The sequence below is a fragment of the Mastigoproctus giganteus genome, chromosome 1 (genome assembly GCF_048544385.1).
Source record: "Mastigoproctus giganteus isolate SK-2022 chromosome 1, ASM4854438v1, whole genome shotgun sequence".
Lineage (NCBI taxonomy): Eukaryota > Metazoa > Arthropoda > Arachnida > Uropygi > Thelyphonidae > Mastigoproctus > Mastigoproctus giganteus.
Window position 1 is genome coordinate 127,997,561 of NC_143575.1, and position 21,113 is coordinate 128,018,673.

The following is a 21,113-nucleotide window of genomic DNA, read 5'->3' on the forward strand; positions in this document are numbered from 1 at the left end:
GTTGTTTGTGATAAAAAGATCAAGCGTATTGGCTGTATGATTAGGATTGTCCGGTATTCTTGTAGATTAATGAACAATCTGTGCTAGGTCATTAGTAATTGCAAAAGCCTCAGCATCTCGACCTGCTGGGTCAGTGTGACTAGAAAACGGAAGCCAGCTGGAGTTGTGAACATTAAAATCACCAAGGAAAATTACCTCACTGTTAGGAAAGTTGGACTGGAGAAAGTCAAGTTGCAACGAGAGGAAGTCAAAGAGCTCCAAGTGATTAGTGGAGTTGGGAGAACGGTAGGGACAACAGATGAATTTGACACAATGAGGTAGAGAGATTTTAAGCCAGAGAAAATCAAAGAGAGGAGATTCCAAATTGCCAAGTCTCTGACAGGGAATATCAGAACGGACATATGCACAAGTACCACCTTTGAGGCGAAAAGAATCATACAGCGAAAAATTTGGGCATCTGAGATGAGCAGTAGTTGAATCAACCGATAACTGAGATTCTGTCAGAAAAAGTACATGGGGTTTGGCCGACTGCAAGTGGAAATGGACATCGTTGGGATTAGAATTGAGACCACGTATATTTGCGAAATGAATTAGGAAGTCCTTGGGAGGTTTAGATCTTTTCGCAGATTAGATCCTTGAGGTTGTCACAGACATTCTCTCAGATATGCCAGACAAGCTGTTCTTGCTACCTGGGAGTCTAAAACGCTGATGGAACTGATATTCGGGTGACACTCAAGGCAAGTGGACCCAATTTCGGCGAAGTCCGGACGGTCTATGACAGTCAAATCCTCTGCTTGCACCTTCACGATGGTGGGACTGTTAGTAATCCTGGGTATAACCTTCATGCACAAGTACATGGAGGGTGACCACCCAGGTGTGAACCAACGTAAGCAGGGGTCGAAGTGTAGTGCCCACACCACATGGAGGAACGCCGCCCCTCTATGTTACCAGGCAGTACTAGGTGGTAAATGACTCTCATCAACCGGTGAAATACCACCACTTTGCTTATTTGAGGCTTGAAGTGGTGGAACCCATGTTTAGTCTCTAGAGCTAAGTTCCGGCCAACCCTTCCCTATCTCTTCCATCATGCAGTATGATTGATGAATTTGAGGTTATGATGAATGTCGTGGCGAGATCCAATATTCCTTACATTTCGAGGATACAGCTGTAAAACGGTGTTCGCAGGCCGGCTGCTAGATAGTACACCGGACCAAACCTATTGGTAACTCTCTAGGAGGCTTCCGGATCAGCTAGTGTATAATCTTGCTACCTCTACACTGCCAGATAGTGACTGGAGGGAGTCCGAGTAGTGTGTATGCGGGGAGCATTGTCGAGGCCACGTTATGTCAAGGATCTGGGTATATTCTTACCACATGTATGCCATACCCAAAAATTTCATTACTTTATACAGCATGTCCCACCCACTTTTTCTTACTATTGAATACACCATGAATTGTCAAAATAATAGAGCAAGCTTATCTGCGAAAAGATCTAAACCTCCCAAGGATTTCCTAATTAATTTCCAAATATACGTGGTCTCAATTCCAATCTCAACGATGTCCATTTCCACTTGCAGTCTTCCAAACCCCATGTACTTTATCTGACTGAATCTCAGTTATCAGTTGATTCAACTACTGCTCATCTCAGATGTCCAAATTATTTGCTGTATGATTCCTTTCGCCTCAAAGGTGGTACTTGTGCATATGTCCGTTCTGATATTCCCTGTCAGAGACTTGGCAATTTGGAATCTCCTCTCTTTGATCTTCTCTGGCTTAAAATCTCTCTACCTCATTGTGTAAAATTCATCTGTTGTCTCTACCGTTCTCCCAACTCCACTAATCACTTGGAGCTCTTTGACTTCCTCTCTTTGCAACTTGACTTTCTCCAGTCCAACTTTCCTAAACAGTGAGGTAATTTTCCTTGGTGATTTTAACGTTCACAACTCCAACTGGCTTCCATTTTCTAATCACACCGACCCAGCAGGTCGAGATGCTGAGGCTTTTACAATTACTAATGACCTAGCACAGATTGTTCATTTACCTACAAGAATACCGGACAATCCTAATCATACAGCCAATACGCTTGATCTTTTTATCACAAACAACCCTTCTATGTAAAAGGTTGAAGTGAGAGGTCCTTTAGGCACTTCAGATCACAACTTGGTGATTGTCTCTTCTCCAATGGAACCTTTATCTCATGGCTATTCCCAACCTCGTATTGTTTGGCATTACAAGAATGCAAAATCGGATGAATTGCAAGACTTCTTTTCTTCTTTTCCTTGGTCTGATTACTGTTTCAAAACTTCTGATGTCAACGTTTGCTCAGATCGTGTCAGTGAAATTATTCTTGCAGGAATGGAATCCTTTATCCCACATTCCACTTTAAAATCTCGTCCTTTATCTAAACCTTGGTTTTCCAATAAATGTGCTAAAGCTGTCCAAGAGAAGAATGTTGCATATCGTAATTGGCTTGTTTCTAATTCTTCAGTTTCATTTTCTGGCTACACCAAAGCTCGCAACAATTGTAAAGCAGTTATTAATCAGTCCAAACTAGAGTTTGAACAGGCTAAGAGTAGAAAACTTGCTTCTTGCCCTAATGGTAGCCGAGCATTCTGGTCTCTTGCCAAAGCTACTGGCCGCAACTTTTGCCCATCTCTGCTCCCACCTCTGTCCAAACCAGATGGTTCTGTTGTCACTTCAGCCAAGGATAAAGCTAACCTGCTAGCATCCTATTTTTCTTCCAGCTCATGTATTAATGATCTTGGTAAAACACCTCCCACCATTCCTAACACGCTCCATTCAATGCCTCCTGTGGTCTTCCGTCAAAAGGATATCAGAAGGATTTTGATGAATCTTGATGCTAAGAAAGCTCCAGGTCCTGATGGTATTTCTCCATTTGTTCTCAAAACCTGTGCTCCTGAACTTACTCCTATTCTTTGCCGCCTTTTTTTCACTTTCTTATTCCAAAGGTGTTTTTCCTTCTGCTTGGAAATTTGCTCATATCCAGCCAGTTCCTAAAAAGGGTGACAAATCCCTCGCATCCAATTATCGTCCCATTGCAATTACTTCTACCCTTTCTAAAGTAATGGAGAAATCAATTAACCGCCAACTCTTAAACTACCTAGAAACCTTCTGTCTGATCAACTATCGCCAGTATGGATTCCGTCAGTGTCGATCCACTGGTAATATTCTGGCTTATGCTACCCATTTATGGACTAATTCAATGGAAAGGTTCGGTGAAACACAAGTAGTTGCTCTTGACATCTCAAAGGCTTTTGATCGTGTTTGGCATAAAGATCTTCTAAACAAGCTTCCATCTTATGGTTTGCCAACTGTTTTTAGTAATTGGTTATCCAGTTTTCTCTCTGATCGCTCACTGAGGGTGATGGTAGATGGCTCTCTGTCTACTAACTTCTCCACTAATGCCGGTGTCCCCCAAGGTTCAGTTCTTTCCCCCACTCTTTTCCTCTTGTATATCAATGACCTTCTTCCATTGACTGGAAATCCTATCCATAGTTTTGCCGATGATAGCACATTGCATTCAACTTTCCATTTTGAGAAACCTTGTCCAGCTCAATCAGCTTCAAGTTCTCGAAAATCTGCTGCCAATTCCTTAAATGCCGATCTTCAGGTAATTCTCCAGTGGAGCAAAGACAACTTAGTTGATTTCAACCCTTCTAAAACTCAATCTTGTCTTATATCTCGTAAAAAGGATTCTTCTGCTCCTATGCTTATGTTTAGTGACTAAAAAACTTGGTTTTCTCTTTTCGCTCTCAGCGTTACTTTTCTTCCAAACAGCTGCTTACTCTGTATAAATCGCAAATCCGCCCTGCCATGGAATATTGTTCCCACATCTGGGGTGGTGCCCCCAAAACCTCTCTCAGGCTTCTTGATTCCATTCAGAAGAGGGCAGTTAGGTTAATTAATGATTCATCTCTAATAGAGTCTCTCCACTCGCTTTCTCATAGATGCACTGTTTCTGCTGCATGCCTCTTCTACAGATACTTCCATGGGCACTGTTCTTCTGAATTGGCTTCTATAATTCCCGCTCTCTCTTTCAAAACAGTCCGAACACGTGCCGCCACCAGCCACCATCCATTTGCTGTCCAACTACAAACCCACAGAACCAACTTTCATCTTCTTCATTTATTCATTCAACTGCCGTTTTCTAGAACAACCTTCCTTCATACGTATTTCCTGAAAATTACAGTCTACAGAAGTTCAAGTCCAATATCAACAAATATCTTCTTTCGTCTTCTCAACCTCCAATCCAAGCACGGTACTAAGTACTATAGGTTCTAATACCTGTCGTGTTTGGGGTTCTCATAAAAAAAAAAAAAAAGCTTGCTCTATTAGTTTGACAATTCATGGTGTATTGAATAGTAAGAAAAAGTGGGTGGGTGGGACATGCTGTATGAAGTAATGAAATTTTTGGATATGGCGTACATGTGGTAAGAATAAACCCAGATCCTTGACATAACGTGGCCTCGACAATGCTCCCCGCACAAACACTACTCTGACTCCCTCCAGTCACTATCTGGCAGAGTAGAGGTAGCAAGATTATACACTAACTGATCCGGAAGCCTCCTAGAGAGTTACCAATAGGTTCGGTCCGGTGTACTAACTAGCGGCCGGCCTGCGAAAACCGTTTTAGAGCTGTACCCTCGAAATGTAAGGAATATTGGATCTCGCCACGACGTTCATCATAACCTCAAAAGTCTTCAATCATACTGCATGATGGAAGAGATAGGGAAGAGTTGACCGGAACTTAGCTCTAGAGACTAAACATGGGTTCCACCACTTCAAGCCTCCAATAAGCAAAGTGGTGGTATTTCACCGGTTGATGAGAGTCGTCTACCGCCTAGTACTGCCTGGTAACATAGAGGGGTGGCGTTCCTCCATGTGGTGTGGGTGCCACACCTCAACCCCTGCTTACGTTGGTTCACACCTGGGTGGTCACTCACCATGTACTTGTGCATGGAGGTTATACCCAGGATTACTAACAGTCCCACCATCGTGCAGGTGCAAGCAGAGGATTTGGCTGTCACAGACCGTCCGGACTTCGCCGAAATTGGGTCCACTTGACTTGAGTGTCACCCGAATATCAGTTCCATCAGCGTTTTAGACTCCCAGGTAGCAAGTACAGCTTGTCTGGCATATCTGAGAGAATGTCTGTGACAACCTCAAGGACCAAAGAAGTTTATATTTAAAATATAAACTTTTTTTTTTTTTTTTTTTTTTTCAATTAAATAACTGTCTTTTTCTCCAATAATTGCAACTTTCCTTCCTTTTCAGATAAAATTAAACAGTATATTTGATACTTTCATGTTTTTTTTAATTTCCACTGAAATAAAACTTATATAGATTTGATATTTACATAAAGTGTTTACTCACATCAAAATGTATTATTGGATATACATTTATGAACTGAAAATAATCAACAATTATACCTTCATCACGACACATCTTTTATTCCTGCAGCTAAAAAAACTTGTATATAATCTTATATACTCATTTTCTTCATATTTTATTGTAAATTCTTCTTATGGATATCTTTTTCCTGACACCTCGACATAACATGATTCTAATATCAAATGATCGAAAATCATATTGGTTTGTTTTTGATTTTCAAACCTATCTGATTTCTGAAAAATTATGAAACTATGAGAAGGCAAGTTCTCTGTATTAGAAACTAACCATTTATCACCATTATCACATGGTCAGAGGAGTTCACAAGACAGAGAATACTAGAAACAGCACTGTATTTAGTAGTCACAGGGTTGAACTCCGTTACTCAAGGCATGTGTACTTATGAACTCTTTTGCCTCACCACTCAGCTATGGCACACTCCCAATAACAAGTTAACAGTTTCTCCTGATATATTTTGAAAAAATTTACTTTCTGTGGTTAATGAGGGTTTAACCTGTGGAAGTCATAAAGATAGCTTTTTTAAGTGAATTTATATTTCATATCATCTGCTGTAGTATTCAATATATTTTCATCCGAATTTTTATTTAATACAAATTTGATTTCAACTCCTGTGAAAACTCTTTGACATATCTAAACAAAAATTTTGAGTGGTAACCAAAAATATACAAGCTAACATTTTTGTGTTAATTAACATTGTGTTAAAAGCTAACATTCTTGTGTAAAAAATTCAATGAATCCTTCAGTGAATTTTTTTTCTTTTTTTTTTTTTTTTGGAGGCTATTTGTGCAACTGTCAAGTCTTTAGATGAATCTGTAGTACCATTAAATCTATTCAAATCTAAGGTATTTGTGGTATCAGGATATCAAAACATATTAGTAGCACTAGTCTATAACAATCATCTAAGAAATTCACAAAATTTAACTAATGTTTTTATACTGAAATTTAATATTTAAACATATGTTTGGATATTTTATTCCAGTCGATCTTTTCATGAAATTCTTCTGTAAAACTTGGAGAGTTTTTGTTCTTTAGAAATAAAATTCCAATTGAAATAATGCTTAAATTGTCTTGCCAACTGTTCAGAGAGAGAGTAGGATTTCTGGATGATTAGAGAGTAGGACCTCTAGAGGATATGTCTGCCAGGAGCAAAAATCGATGATGTTATGGAGCAGATATCTTTTAAGGGCACAAATGGTGATATTGTTGTGTATGTTAGCACTAACAACATTAAGAGTAGATCTGTGGAATTACTTAACAAGTACAGGTCAATGTTCAAAAAAGTTGAGAGTTAAGAGTTAAATTTGAAAGTGTCTGCAATTCTGCCGATAGGAGGGAGTATACGAGTAGCCATATCAATCAATTCGGCCCTGGAGAAATTTTGCAAGGCTAAAGGGAAAGAATTTTTCTCAGCCTGGTCTGTGCTTGTTAACAGGAGAGATTGTTACTACAGGGATGGGATACACTTCAACAGAAAGGTGTTGTTGTTTTTTAGGAGCATTAGCAACCAAGGCTATATTGCTCCGGGAATATGCGGTGGTCATTCCCTGACCTTTCCGCATCCTCCGTATTTGGTGATGACGGGCTCGAACCCCGGTCTAATCAAGAAGCATGTGCTACGCACTGTTGCTCCTTCCCACTTGGCTACGGAGGCACCATCAACAGAAAGGGTGCAAGAATATTTGCTGATGCTATCAAGGCAGCGTTAGGCAGGTAAGAAAACTGTTTGCTTTGGGTGAGTGTGACTAATTGATTAACAGTAGCTGAAGGCAGAAGTGAAAATGATTCTTGCACTGCTTCTATTGGAATGAGCAGCAGCCTGGAAAGCAAGGTGCTGGGAATTTCAAGGACTCATGGAAATCATCATGGAACAAGTAAATACATGGGCTGTAGTAGGTTAACTAATAGTAAGAATAGGTGCCCGTACACCAATGCTAAGACTATAGTAAATAAATTTGATGAATTTGAGGTGCTGGACAAGGCAAATATTGTTTGGATAGCAGACATTAGCATTAGCAAAGGCATACGATGCAAGAAAGCAAGTTTTTATAGCATCAGAACTATCAACTTCCACAACAGATGGAAGTCTGTTCCAGCAATCAAACACCCTCTGCTTAAAGGCAAACTTCTGCACATCTAGTCTACAATTGCCTTTCCTCAATTTGATTCTATGCCCCCCTCAGGTTCTTAATCTGAGCAAGCCGAAGTATCCCATCAGCATTGATGCCTGCTCAAACCATTCAAGGCCTTATAACACGATTGGCAAAAACTGCACACGGATATCACTATTAATTTTATTTATTTATTAATAGCACAATTAATAAAAAATTGCTAGCGTAATAAATTTCCAACATGTGTAAATAGCGTAAACAACAACCAACCGAATGTTTCACCACATGGACCTTTACTACCCGCATCTACGAGTGGTTACTTTGAGTGTGGGAATCTTTCTCGTCTCTGATATGGATGTGCTAATTGCTGATTGCCTCAGATTGTCCTAAATCACATGAACAGTGGATAGCACAGTACGATGCCGATAAATTGTCTGACGATTTTAAACTTTCAATTTATAAAAAATTTGCAAAAATAAATAAATAAAAATGGCATTGTCATCAGTGATCGGCGCTATTGCGAATCGGTGCAAATTGGACCAGCACAAAACGAGGGCTACCTATATATATATATATATATATGATAATGTTTTTACTCTTATCTGTGATAAAAATCCATTTTTTTTTTATATGAAAATAGAGTTCGATATCACCACGTAAAAGGGAAAAAATGAGATTTTGCTTATTTTAGTTGCGATTTGTTTTGCCTATTGGTTTTTATTTTTTAATTATAATAATTATTTTGGTCCAGGTTTCACATTTTTCTACTGAAACGTATATATGTATAATGTAAACGTATAATAAGTTATTACTTACTTTTAGAAATAAAAATCAATGTTTATATCTAAAAACAAATAACTTAAAATATATTTATTAAATTGCTTCATTAAGAACTTTATATTTAAACAAAATTTAAATTTTTGTAGATATTTATTTTCCACCCATAATGGAAAACTTTTTGAAATGCTAGAAAGTCATCAGATTCACAGGACAAACAAAGTAGTCCAAAAAAAAAAAAAAAAAAAGCCAGTATTTTGGCAATATAATGAAGAAAATATCAAATATGGATTTGCATGCGCTGATAATTATTCTCTTTCTCAACCCATATGTCTTATTTGCCTAGAAGAGTTATCAACTGAAACAATGGTACCAAGTAAACTACGCTGGCACCTTACCATGAAACATCCAATCATGCACAGAAAAAGATTTGAATTTTTTTAATCATCTTCAAACACAAAATAGGAAGCAAAGCTCTTTTATGAATTCAATAACAACAGTGTGAAATCGAGCTTAAGAGACTAGTTACAATGTTGTCCAATTGGTAGCCAAATCCAAAATTCCTCATACGATTGCTGAGTCACTTATTTTACCAGCTTGCATTGAAATTGTTAACGCTATGCTTGGGGCAAAAGAAGCAAAGGAAATTGAAAAAGTGCCACTTTTGAATAACACAATTAGTAGATGCACTGAAGACATATCGATGACATAGAAACAAAATTAATTCAAAGAATTATCAAATCTAAAAAAATTTCATTGCAAATTGATGAATCTACAAATGTTAATAGCTGTGCTCAATTAATAGGGCTAGTTTGAATTATTGCAGAGAAATGTTTGAAAGAACATTATTTGTTCTGCAAAGAACTGCCAAATTACACTAATGGGGAATTAAATATTCAAAGTGGTAAATGAATACTTGGAGACAAATAATATATCACGGAAAGATTGCTTAAGATTGTGTACTGATGGTTCAGCTGCAATTACCTGAAGAGTTGGAGATTTTACATCAAGTGTTCATTCTGAAAACCTGGAAATTTAGGTAATGCATTGTTTTATTCACACAGAAGCTCTTGTATCTAAAAGTTTGCCTGTGGATCTGAATTCCACATTTACATAACATTATCAAGATTGTGAATTTAATAAAATGAAAGCCGTTAACGTCACGTCTGTTTTCAAGCTTTGTGTGAAGAAATAGGATCGAAATACCACTCTCCGCTATTTCACACTGAAGTACATTGGCTGTCCAAAGGAAGAGTTTATGAGCTAAGAGAAGAGTTTAAAAAAATTTTTTTTTTTTGTGAATAATTCTTACTTTGCAGATTTATTGAAGGATAGTTATTTGGCTCCAGAAACTAGCTTACTTAACTGATATTTTTGAGCGCTTGATTGAGCTAAATTGAAAATTGCAAGGATCACATGAAAACATACTAATGCATACGGACTAAGTTTATGGGTTCAAAGAAAAACATTCAACTTTGGAGAAATTAGGTTAAAAATGAATCACTAATTATGTTTAATCGGTGTTATAATTTAAATCTTAAAGAAGAGTTATTGGAATTAGTAGAGCAATGTTTGTGTTTGCTTGAGGTAAAACTTCACAATTTTTGAAATACTGTACTTGATGTAAAAAAATTTGATTGGATTAGAAATCCATTTTGCATTATCCCTAGTAATTCTACATTTATCAATGAAAGAAAAAGAAGAGCGATTTAAGAAATGATTGCACCTTTCAAGTAGAATTTAAAGAAACAGAGTTATCCGATTTTGATTAATGGTGAGAAATGAATTTCCTTCAATTGGAGAAAAAGCAATTGCCACTCTTCTTCCATTTGCTACCACCTATTTGTGCGAACAAAGTTTCTCGTCGATGGTGACTATCAGGGGTGGGCAGAGCGAGCATTGCCCCCCTTAACCAAAAATTTGAAATTAAAGAAAAAGAATGCAGAAGGTGTTCTAAAAAATAAAAAACTCAACTTGGTTACAATCCCCTCCCCCCTTATAACGATACTTGGATATGCCACTGGTGACTATCAATAATTCGAAGAGATCATTAAAAACTCTGGATCAGGAGTAATGAGTAGCCACTTCAAGAATAAAGCCTGATATAAAAATGTTATGTTCACAGAAGGTTTCCCATTAAAAAAAATTTGAGAAGATTTTATTTTGAAGTTTTGTATGAATTTAGTATTATATATTTAATATCTTCCATAGTATTTATATTTTACTTTTCTTATCATAATTACAGTAGAGAGTCAGTTATCCGGAATAACTGATGTCAGACCTCTTCCAGTTAGCCAAATTTTCCGGATAATCAAACTTAAGGCAAGGTTAAATAAAAAAATTATAAACCAATCTTGGAAAACAGCAACATCCACATCCAGGCATTTTTATGACTTTTATACAAAACAGGAAAATTAGAAAGATTTTTTAAATGCTCTAGGTTTTTTCAACTTACTGATAACAAAGCATGGACAATCTGTGTATCACAATGACACATTTGCACACACAGCAACTGTAACTTGCTAAAACTTGGTGCAGGCATTTCTCTTTTAGTGGCTCAGGTAATGCTTTCCATAATAAGCCCATCTCATCAACCTAATAAACATTTTCTTTCTTGTAATTTGCTATAACTGAAGCAAACTTACAAGGACACTGCAACTAATTCGTCTTCAGAAAGTTTACCTCTTAATTTTCAATTAAAATGCAATGCTTTTTCACACAACATTGAGTCAGACACTGGTTCAACTAAATTTCGCTTCAGAAGAAACCACAAATAAAGTACACTCTAAAGTGGCATTTTCAGGTTTCAACAGTCTTTTTCCTACCAGATCCTCCATCACTATCCATAATCAACACGAATTCTGCTATAACATTGGAATTTTTCTTAATTTTGTAAATTGTTGAAGTCCCCACATTAAACTCTTCGGAGAGATTTTATTCGGGCCGATATTATTCTTACTGAATCTGGAGCTAAACTAATCTGAAATTCACTCATGGGTTCCGAGAAAACCCAAGTAGTCTGTGATATTTTTCTAAAGCACATTTCTGAAGGTCACATAGAATTCTAGAGGTCACAACCATAAAACAATTTGCAGTTTTCAGTTTATTGGGCTTTTTGTTTGTACAATCTGTTATAAATGGGTAGTAAACTCGATCTTTCGCTTACTAGAATCAAAATTCAATTTGCAAACGTGATCATTATAACTGCCGCTTACTGTACTACCACCATTAATAAAAAAAAAAAAAAAAAAAAAGAAAGATCAGTCTTTCAAATTATTCTGGATAACTGACTTTCCGGATAACTTATTTTCTACTGTATAGTAACGAATGGGCCTGGAGTACTGGGGTCCATAGTTTATAATAACATACACGTAAGTTTTAATCCAGTTTAATACAAATATATACTAACAAAATCAGTAGCTTTCGAGACGCGTGTCTCTTCGTCAACTGACAAATTAAATACAAAAATACAACGAGCTGAGTGAGGCACGTTAATCATGCATCATTGTTGTTGCACGGACGTGCGCCGCTTTCTACACCACTGATCATCCAGCATTAAAACGGTTGTCTCTAGGATGGGATGTAGACGTATGCCTTTCTGGCGATTTAATGCCTTTGGATTGTTTACTATGTTGAGTGGTCTACTATTTCAAAGTTGCGTTTGGGGTCAAGATCGTGGTTGGTGGCCCAAAAATGTTCTGCGACCGTGGACTGGTCAGTTTCGGCAAGCCGGATTGCTCTGTCGTGAGGCGATCTTGGAGACGCCTTGATGTTTCTCCTATGTAGCAACTTTTACAGTCTCTACAGGTGATGCGATATACCACACTGCTGCGCAAGACAGGTGTGACAGGGGTCTTCACGCTGGAGACAAGTGAACGTAGGTTCCTGAAGGGTAATTGCACACATTTGATGTTGTAACTTCTAAGGACCTTCGAGATCCGTCCTGACATGCCTGGATAATAGGGAATGTAGGCGGATGATATACCGACTTTGTTCGGTGGTCTTGGGTTGGATGTGAGCTTCTTCTGCCTGTAATAGGCATCTGCTTAGTACATGGGATGGATAACCACATTTGGTTAGGTCCGCCTTCACATGGGAGATCTCATTACGCCTAATTGTGTCGGTGCTGGAATGGCTCCAAGCCCTGGAGAATAGGGTGCGGGCAGTGCTATTGAGATGGCTAGGTGCGTGGCCGGATCTGTAGTTAGTGAATTGACCGCACTACATAGGTTTGCGGTATACTGAGGTCTCTAGATGTGGGCCTACGCGATGCACTAGGACGTCCAGGAACGGGAGCGTACCGTTCACCTCTGATTCTATGGTAAACTTGATGAAATTAGATAGGGAGTTGAGGTATTCCAGCAGTGCAGTTTCAGAGCCACGTGGTATTATGGTAAAAATATCATCAACGTATCTACACCATGTTGTAATAGGCGTAGGCGGGTTCTGGTGTATCTGCTCCTCCAGATCTTCCATGGCGATGTTGGCTACTACGGAACTGACAGGGGCACCCATAGCAGTGCCATGTTCCTGCTGGTAGAGTGAATCCTCAAAAGTGAAGATGCTGCTTGATAAGCATAGGTTGAGGGCGGTACAGATGTCATCAGTGGATAGTGATGTCCTGGATTGGAGGCTTAAGTCATTCTCGAGGAGCCTTCTGGCGCAGTGCATGGCCTGTTGGACGGGAATTGAAGTGAATAAAGAATAAACAAAGTCCTTACAGACACCAAAATTATAATTTTCCAAGTGTGCCCTGGTGTGAAAAAGGTTGGGAAGCACTGTGTTATATGTACTCCCCCCCCCCCACACACACTCAACCTCATAAAAGGCATTTATAGTTTACTGCTGTAGTTTGCTGTCTATTTGGCCTTTCCAGTTTAGTTGCTGCTGCTGGAGTTAGCAGCTTTTTTAGACTATCTGCATAAAGTATTTCGTACAGTATATACTTTATACAGTATTTCCTGTTCATGATTAGGTGGTGTTGGAGCTAACTTGGCAGCATTCGTCAGTTACTTCATTACCTAAGATTCCAATATGACTTGGTACCTACCAGAAATAATCCCTTTCTTCAGTGAGTATAGATATAGTCTAAAATTTTCCAGAGGACAAGATAAGAATCTTGCAAGCCATTTTTTGAAAGACTGTGAAGTTCTTCCGTTGTGGCTCTGTGAGCATCACTGTTGGATTTGAAATGCTTGCCTTTCAGAGCTTTCTTCAGACATGGAAACAGGAAGAAATCGTACAGGGCTAAGTCCAGTGAATAAAGGGAATGTGGAAGAACCTTGGCACCTATGGCAGTGATCACTGGCTACACAATATTAGCTGTGGAGAAACCACTTCACACGGGAAAGTTCTTGACATTTCTCAAGAATGACACAGGTAAAGTTTGACTCTGAGAACCTCAAAGTATGTTTCCTTATTCATAATTGTTCCACGAGGCATAAAATGTGTAACAAGAATGCCTTTTATGTCAAAAAAAACCCACAAGTCCCATTTGTTTGTCAGCCAAACGAGAAGCTTGAAATTTTTTAGGTCTTGGTGAATCACTCACTTGACCGTTGTTTTGTCTCTGGTCATAATGAAAAATCCAAGTTTCATCACAAGTCACTATTTGATTTAAGAAGTATTCCCTGTGTTTCAAAACGATCAAGCATTTCTTTGCCCAAATCTACTATTTGCTGTTTTTTTCTGGAGTCAAATTGTGTGGAATCCAGCAGACACAGATTCACAACATTTCAGGTGATCTTTCACAATATTGTGAACACTGCCTTTTTAATTGGACATTCTAACAGCTAATTCACAAAGTGTAATTTGCCTGTCTTCGTCCAAGATTTGTTGGGGTTTTGCAATTTTCTCAGGAGTTGTTGAGCAGGAAGGCTGACCAGGTCTTGGGTCATCTGCAACAGACTCACGGCCTTCACTGAATTGTTTGTTCCATTTAAATATGGCTTCTACCAAGACGCTCAATACCACATGCTTCATTCATCTCTAACTGTTTCCGAGGCATTTAAGCGCCATCTAACACAATAACAAATCACACACTGCTGTTCAAATCTGTATGTCTGACATGATACTTGCTTCAAAACGATCATCAGTGACATGCAGCTAAAAAAAAAAAAAGCTCTTCACACACACAACACTAGCTCAACAAGTACTGACATGTGAACATGTCAGTACTTGTTGCGATCACGAGGTTCTGCAAATTAAATGATCACCCCTCATATATTATACTTTTTAGGATATTTGTTGATTTTGTATGTTCTATAGATAAATTTGTTGCTGGTAATTTGCAGAATATATGCTGCATTTAGTTAACAATTGTTTTTAATAAAAATTATATCAGGAAAGACTGGCTATTTTGACAGATTTTGCTCTTTGATCCGTCGGTATATATTGAAATGAAGTTGGAGTATTGTCATTGATGATGACATGCAGTTATAAGATATTATCTTTGGGAAGCATATTTATGTTCCACTTGTGAATTATGAATTGCATTGTGGCAGAGTTCAGCTCCAAGGTGAATGAGGGGATTGGGAATGGTTACAATGTTATATAATGTCAACTAAGTATACTAGCATTTACTGGATTTGTATTCATAAAGGTCTACTGACTGAAGGCTTGTTATACTATTCAGTTTCCTAGCATGGTGTGAATAATATTGACTAATTTGTGTGTTCATGGAAAAATTGTATTTTAGATGCATATTGCAACATTAGTGTTGTCTGGTAATTGAGAGTGGAGGTTAGTGTTCTTTGGCATAGAAGCTATGAATAAGGATGTGCAAAAAACTCCAAAGGAAAAGTGTGTATAGCACCGAGGTGAAATGAACCAAGCAGCAAAAGAGCATTAGGTCTTGCTGAGTTATATACTGCTGCTCTGTATCAAGCAGAGATCTGATCAGGACTCTGTACAATTGGAGTAGATCACAGAAGGGCATTTCTTATTGAATATTCCAACTGTACAGAAACATCTAAGGTGGTTCCGTTTCATCTGATCTCATTATGGACAGCATATAGGAAGTTGTACTTTTTTTTTTAAATACCATAATAAATCTATGATTTACTATTTTCTTCAAAATCTTGCAGAGGCATCTGGTTAAAGCAATGGGTCTGTAATAAACTGGATTAGTGGAATCTTTTTCTGGTTTCAGGAAAGCAAAAACAATAACATGCCACTGTTGAAAGTTTTCTGTATATATCCTATTGTAGATGATACAACAGAATTTTCATAAACTGATTATGAAAATTCCATAATAGATTACTGTAGATCTTTGTTGTAGATTTCATAATAATCAACTAATTTGCATATATTCAATTATTTCATTAATAAAATAACCGATTATTAATCATTCGATTATGCCCATCACCAGTACATAATGAGCAATGAAGTCATAAATGTTGACCATGTTTGTATTTTAACCACAGTAATTCCACCAAATATCTCTCTTATTTATTTCTTGATGTGCCTTCTGAATGCTTCCAAAAAACTGAAGTTTCATGCTTGTCTGCCTTGGCCCTATTTTGGAAAAACCATTTTCCTATGTCGATATCCTCTTTCACAAATAGATCAAGTCTTCTTCTGGTGATTTTTTCCATAAAATATGCATTTCGTCGCAAGTGCTGTTATTTTACTGACCTTCCTGATTGGAAAGGCAGACGTTTTTAGGTATAACTGTAATTGGTGTGTTGACTGCTCCATCTGGCTGGTTGCGGAGAGGGTAAAGTTTCACACAGCTGAAAAAAAAATCATTCTTTTGATTTATAATGATTTATATTATATATAGCTAAGTTGGTTTGGGTTTCTGATAATTGATATTTATTGATAATATGTGGATAGGTTAGTTTGTTAGTATTAATGGAAGGAGACTTATTTAGCTGTTGTTGGTTGGGTTTAATGACACATAGGCTACTTGGGCCATATTGTGTCTTCTAATGGTGAATATGAAATAATAACTATATTTTATGATATATTTCTATCCTGTTTAGGAGAGTAAATAGTTCTTTTTTTATTAGGATCATCTCCCAGAATCTGCAATAAATTTATTGATGACTGTGTTTTAGCAATTGATTTAAAAGTATCTAAGCGGATGTTCTGAAAGTGGGGACAGTCCACTAACAAATGGTGAATGGTCAGTTGTACTTGACATAATGTACATTGTGGAGTGCTGTCATTAGTTAATAGATACAGGTGAGTGAGATGAGTATGCCCAATCCTGAGCCTTCCTAAAATTGTTTCTTCTCGTCTGCTTTTCTGGAAGCTGGAGGGCCACAGCTTTGGTTCTGGTTTTATTTGGTATAATTTGTTTCCTGGATAACCTCTCCAGATTAGTGACCAGCTATTGTAACATGCTTTACAGATGATATGTTTATAATCAGTATATGGGGGTTCGAAGAGTCTGCAAAAGAGTAGTATCTGGTTGTTTGGCTGCAAGATCTGCTCTTTCATTTCCTGCTATCCCAAAATGACCTGGAATCCAGCAGAATGTCACAGTTTGGTTTGACTCATTACACACAAGTAATTTAGAATGGATTTGTTTTATTACAGGGTGAGGGGAGTTGGTATTACTATTTATGGCAGAGACAGCACTGAGCGGGTCAGTGTATATTAAGGAAGATGAAATTAGAAGTTGAGTAATGTGACCTAGAGCCAAGTTAATAGCATAAAGCTCGGCAGTGAAGATACTGCATTCTACATGTAATGAGACAGAAGTGGTGAAATGTGGAAAGATCGCCGCAGCGCCTACTTGGGTCTCAGTTTTCGATCCATCTGTATAGATCTTACAGGCCTGTGAATTAGAAGCAGAGTGAGCTTCATGTAACTGTGCGATATTGAAGGGACACAAGGTGTTCTTTCCCCACTGTTGGAAATAGTCATCGTAAATTGCAGGGATATTTGTCCACGGTGGAACAGGCGGTGTTATGTCCTGATATATATTGCCGATTTCAATATTCAAAGTTTGAGTTAGTTCTTTAAGTCTAAGTGCAGCAGGTCTGTTTTTATTTGGTTTACTGTTGTAAAATGAGTCCCATTCGGTATTGTACAGACATCTCCAATTAGGATGAGAGGGAAGACTGTGGATTTTTGCGGCATATATTAAAAGCAATGTTTTCCTCCAAAGATGTAAGGGAGGTTCGTGGGCTTCAATGTAAAGGCTCTGGACTGGGGAGGTTCTGAAAGCACCTAGAGGAACTCGAAGGGCACTGTGCTGGATGGTATTTAATCGCTCTAAAGTACTCTTCCTCGCAGAGTCATACACTGGAGAACCGTAGTCCAAACGGGACCTGATGAGAGCTCTATAACTATAAGCATATGCCGATCAGCGCCCCATGACATGGATGACACACACCGAAGGATATTCAATTTCTTCAAGCAGATGGTTCAAAGATAGGCCACATGTGTTTGAAAGTTCAGTTTTCTATCTAGTATCAGGCCAAGAAAGCGGACAGTGTTAACCAGAGGAACTGGCACATTTTTTATCTTTAACTCAGGATCAGGATGAAATGACCGGAGTTTGCAGAAATGAGTGGTAGTGGATTTCTGTTCAGCAAGATGGTATCCATTGCTTAAAGTCCATGATTCTATTCTATTTAGAGTAATTTGTAACTGTCTTTCGATAGTATTCATATTTTGTGATTGGCACGATATGGTGAGGTCATCTGCATACATATATATTTCAATAGTTTTTGGAAGATCTTCCAATATATTATTGACCCTAATTGCAAACAGGGTTGGACTCAGTATGGAACCCTGTGGGATACCCTCTTCTTGAATATGAGATGTTGATAGGAAGTTTTGATATCAGACTTGAAAGGTAAGTAACTTTAAAAAGTTTTGAATAATTTGAGGGAGATAGCCTCTCAACCCTAACTGATGCATATCTTTGATAATACCATGATGCCATGTCGAATGCTTTCTGAATATCCAGATTGACCATAACTAAATGTTGTCTCTTAATGAAGGCGTTACGTATGTTGGATTCAATTTTGACAAGTAAATCTAGGGTGGACCTGTTTTTGCAGAAGCCATATTGGTGATCAGAAAGCAGATTTTGGGAGTCTAGAATCCAGGTGAGCCTTTTATGCACCATCCTTTCGAAGATCTTGCCCAAACAGCTTGTCAATGATATTGGTCTGTAATTTTGAACTAGAGAGGTATCTTTTCCCGGTTTTGGTATTGCACAAATATAGAATGACGCCATGAGAGAGGATATGTGTTTTCTGAGAAGATCCTGTTATAAAATAGCAATAGTGTGTACAGATCAGCTTCACACAGATGTTTAAGCATTCTGTAGTGAATGCCGTCTGGTCCTGCTGCACTATTTGGAGATTTACTCAAGGATTCTTTGAGTTCAGCTATAGTAAAGGGCTTGTTATATGGAAGTGGGAGATTAGTTGAAAAATTCAATTTTTTACGTTCTTCATTAGTTTTAATTCTCTGAAAAGCAGTCACATAAGTGGTTGAGGCGGAAGTATTATAGAAAGATTCTGCTAAAGCATTTGCGATGTCAGTAGGAGAGGATAGGTCCTGCCCATTCCACTGTATTATTGGAGACTGTAACAATAGAAATTTTCCATTGACAGCTTGTATTTTTTTCCAGATAATCCGAGTGTCAGTATTTTTGTTAATAGTTGAGGCGAATTTAATCCAGGAGTCACGTTTTGCTTTATTCCTAATTTGTCTTGCTTTGGCTCTCAGTTTTTTGAAAACTATAAGGTTGGCGGTGGTGGGGAATTTACGAAATTGGTTCCAAGCATGGTTTTTTTCTACTTGCACTATGGTACAATCTTGATTCCACCACTGGTTTTGGTGTACCCGCTTGCTCTGGTTGGATTTTGGAATAGAAATTTCGGCTGCTAATAATATATGGCTGGTAATGTGTTCGGTTATGTCATCAATATGTTGTTGCTGTACATACTGTTTGTTTAGTAGGACAAAAGTACAGTAGTTTTTCCAGTCTGCTTTGTGGAAATTCCAAGATATACGGGTTTTAGGGCATGATACGACCTGTGTTTGAATTGAGCTGTGATGACTTATTTAGCTTCTTAGTTGGAGACATTATGTTGCACTTTATATTTCTGTATATATTTTTCACTTTTCCATTAGTTAGTCTTCACAGCAGCCTAATCAGCATGATACATCACTGCTTACAACTTTTTTGAGAAGTCTGGTTCAATTCCCATCAAAGACTGAAAAAATTTCTAAAGTACTCTTAATTTGGAGCTGTAGTAAGCCAATCATAGGCAGAGACTGTATGGTTTCCTCCATGCATTATTCTACATTTTTCAGCTTGCACAAAAAACAAATAGGGCTGTGAACACATGCCTTTACAGACAAAATACATTTATGGTTATATATTCCAAAAAATTTGGCATGTCCAAATTTTTGGAATATATAACAATACAGAGGATTAGGGAAATATAGTCTAACATTGCATAATAAATATACAGCTTTGATTGATGTGGGGCACTGTAGAAACTTAAATATGAGAATTAGATTTTGTGTAGGCATGGGGTTGTCATCTTGCTTAACTGAGATTGTCTGAACCCTCAATCACACCTTGTTCTTTGAGTCCAGTATGTATTTCCTCTTTGAAAACATCAAGGAAGTCCCAGTTCAAAACTACTATTTTCGATATATCAAGTGGCACGTGGGGATTTAATATAATGTAATTCTCTAAACCGGTTAGTATTTGTTAGTTTCAAAGAATATATTGCTCGAGTTGAGAAGCTTGGTAGTCTTTTGGAATCCAGCAATGATTTGAAATTCTTTCTGTATTCTGAATGATAATAGTTTGTCCACTGAAAGTTCACTGGAATGCATAATAAAGAAGATTGGAGCTGGATATGTATATAAAGTAGTCTTCTGTCTCTTAGCTGATCCAATATTTTTGTCATCATTTTGTCACATTAGTGTTAATCATAGTTTTTGGCACTGGAGGGGGGGGATGGTAACACTGCCATTAGAGTTACCAAGTGGTAATAAAAGTATATGCAAGTAAAAAGGAAAAATAACTAAGGTGGTTTTCCTTTCTGAAATTAGATTACAGACATGACATGCCTTTTATTAATGGAAACTGAAGAAAATCTTTAAAACTAAATAAGACATACATCTTTGAGAAATGCCATTTGGAATACTTTTAAAATTGCAAAAAGTGTATCGCTTGGCCATGTGAATGGCCAACACCCAGGGGCCAATTTTAATTTAACTGCAGAGACTGAAAGAGCTCTAATTTATTCTAAATGATTGTCTACAAAATATGGTCTTGAGTGTTATAACAGGCAAAGTCATCTACAGACAGGTACAGAGTAGGCAACAATTTTTAGTGCTAGCTAAAAATTGCTAACTCTTAGTGAACTAGTTAGTCGCTTGAAACTAAGTAAACTAATTAGTGCTTACTGATCTAAACTCCTTTAAATACAGGACTAAAATGACAAAATGAACTTTAAAGAGAGAGAGAGAGAGAGAGAGAGAGAGAGAGAGAGAAAGAAAAGAAAACTAAGGATTAAAGAATGCATCACTATAACTGCTATTTTTTCTCCTTGAGGTAAAATATGATACCATTGTTATATCAGTGAGAGGAAGTTTATAAAATAATAATGATTGCTTGTTTTTTGATTTTTTGTTTTATTTGGTTTTTACGAGCATTAGCAACTAAGGCCATATTGCTACGGGAAATGCAGTGGTCATTCCTTGACCTTTCCGCATCCTCCGTATTTGGTGGTGACGGGCTCGAACCCCGGTCTAATCAAGAAGAGTGTGCTACGCACTGCTGCTCCTTCCCACCTGGCTACGGAGGCGC

The 21,113-nt window shown here is 37.7% G+C and overlaps 1 protein-coding gene across 3 annotated transcripts in view; it reads right to left on the reverse strand.

Moving 5' to 3' along the window:
• LOC150091130 (mitochondrial intermediate peptidase) overlaps positions 1 to 21,113 on the reverse strand; it is a 323,378-nt gene that overhangs the window by 205,403 nt on the left and 96,862 nt on the right. The gene's annotated exons all lie outside the window — the stretch shown is intronic.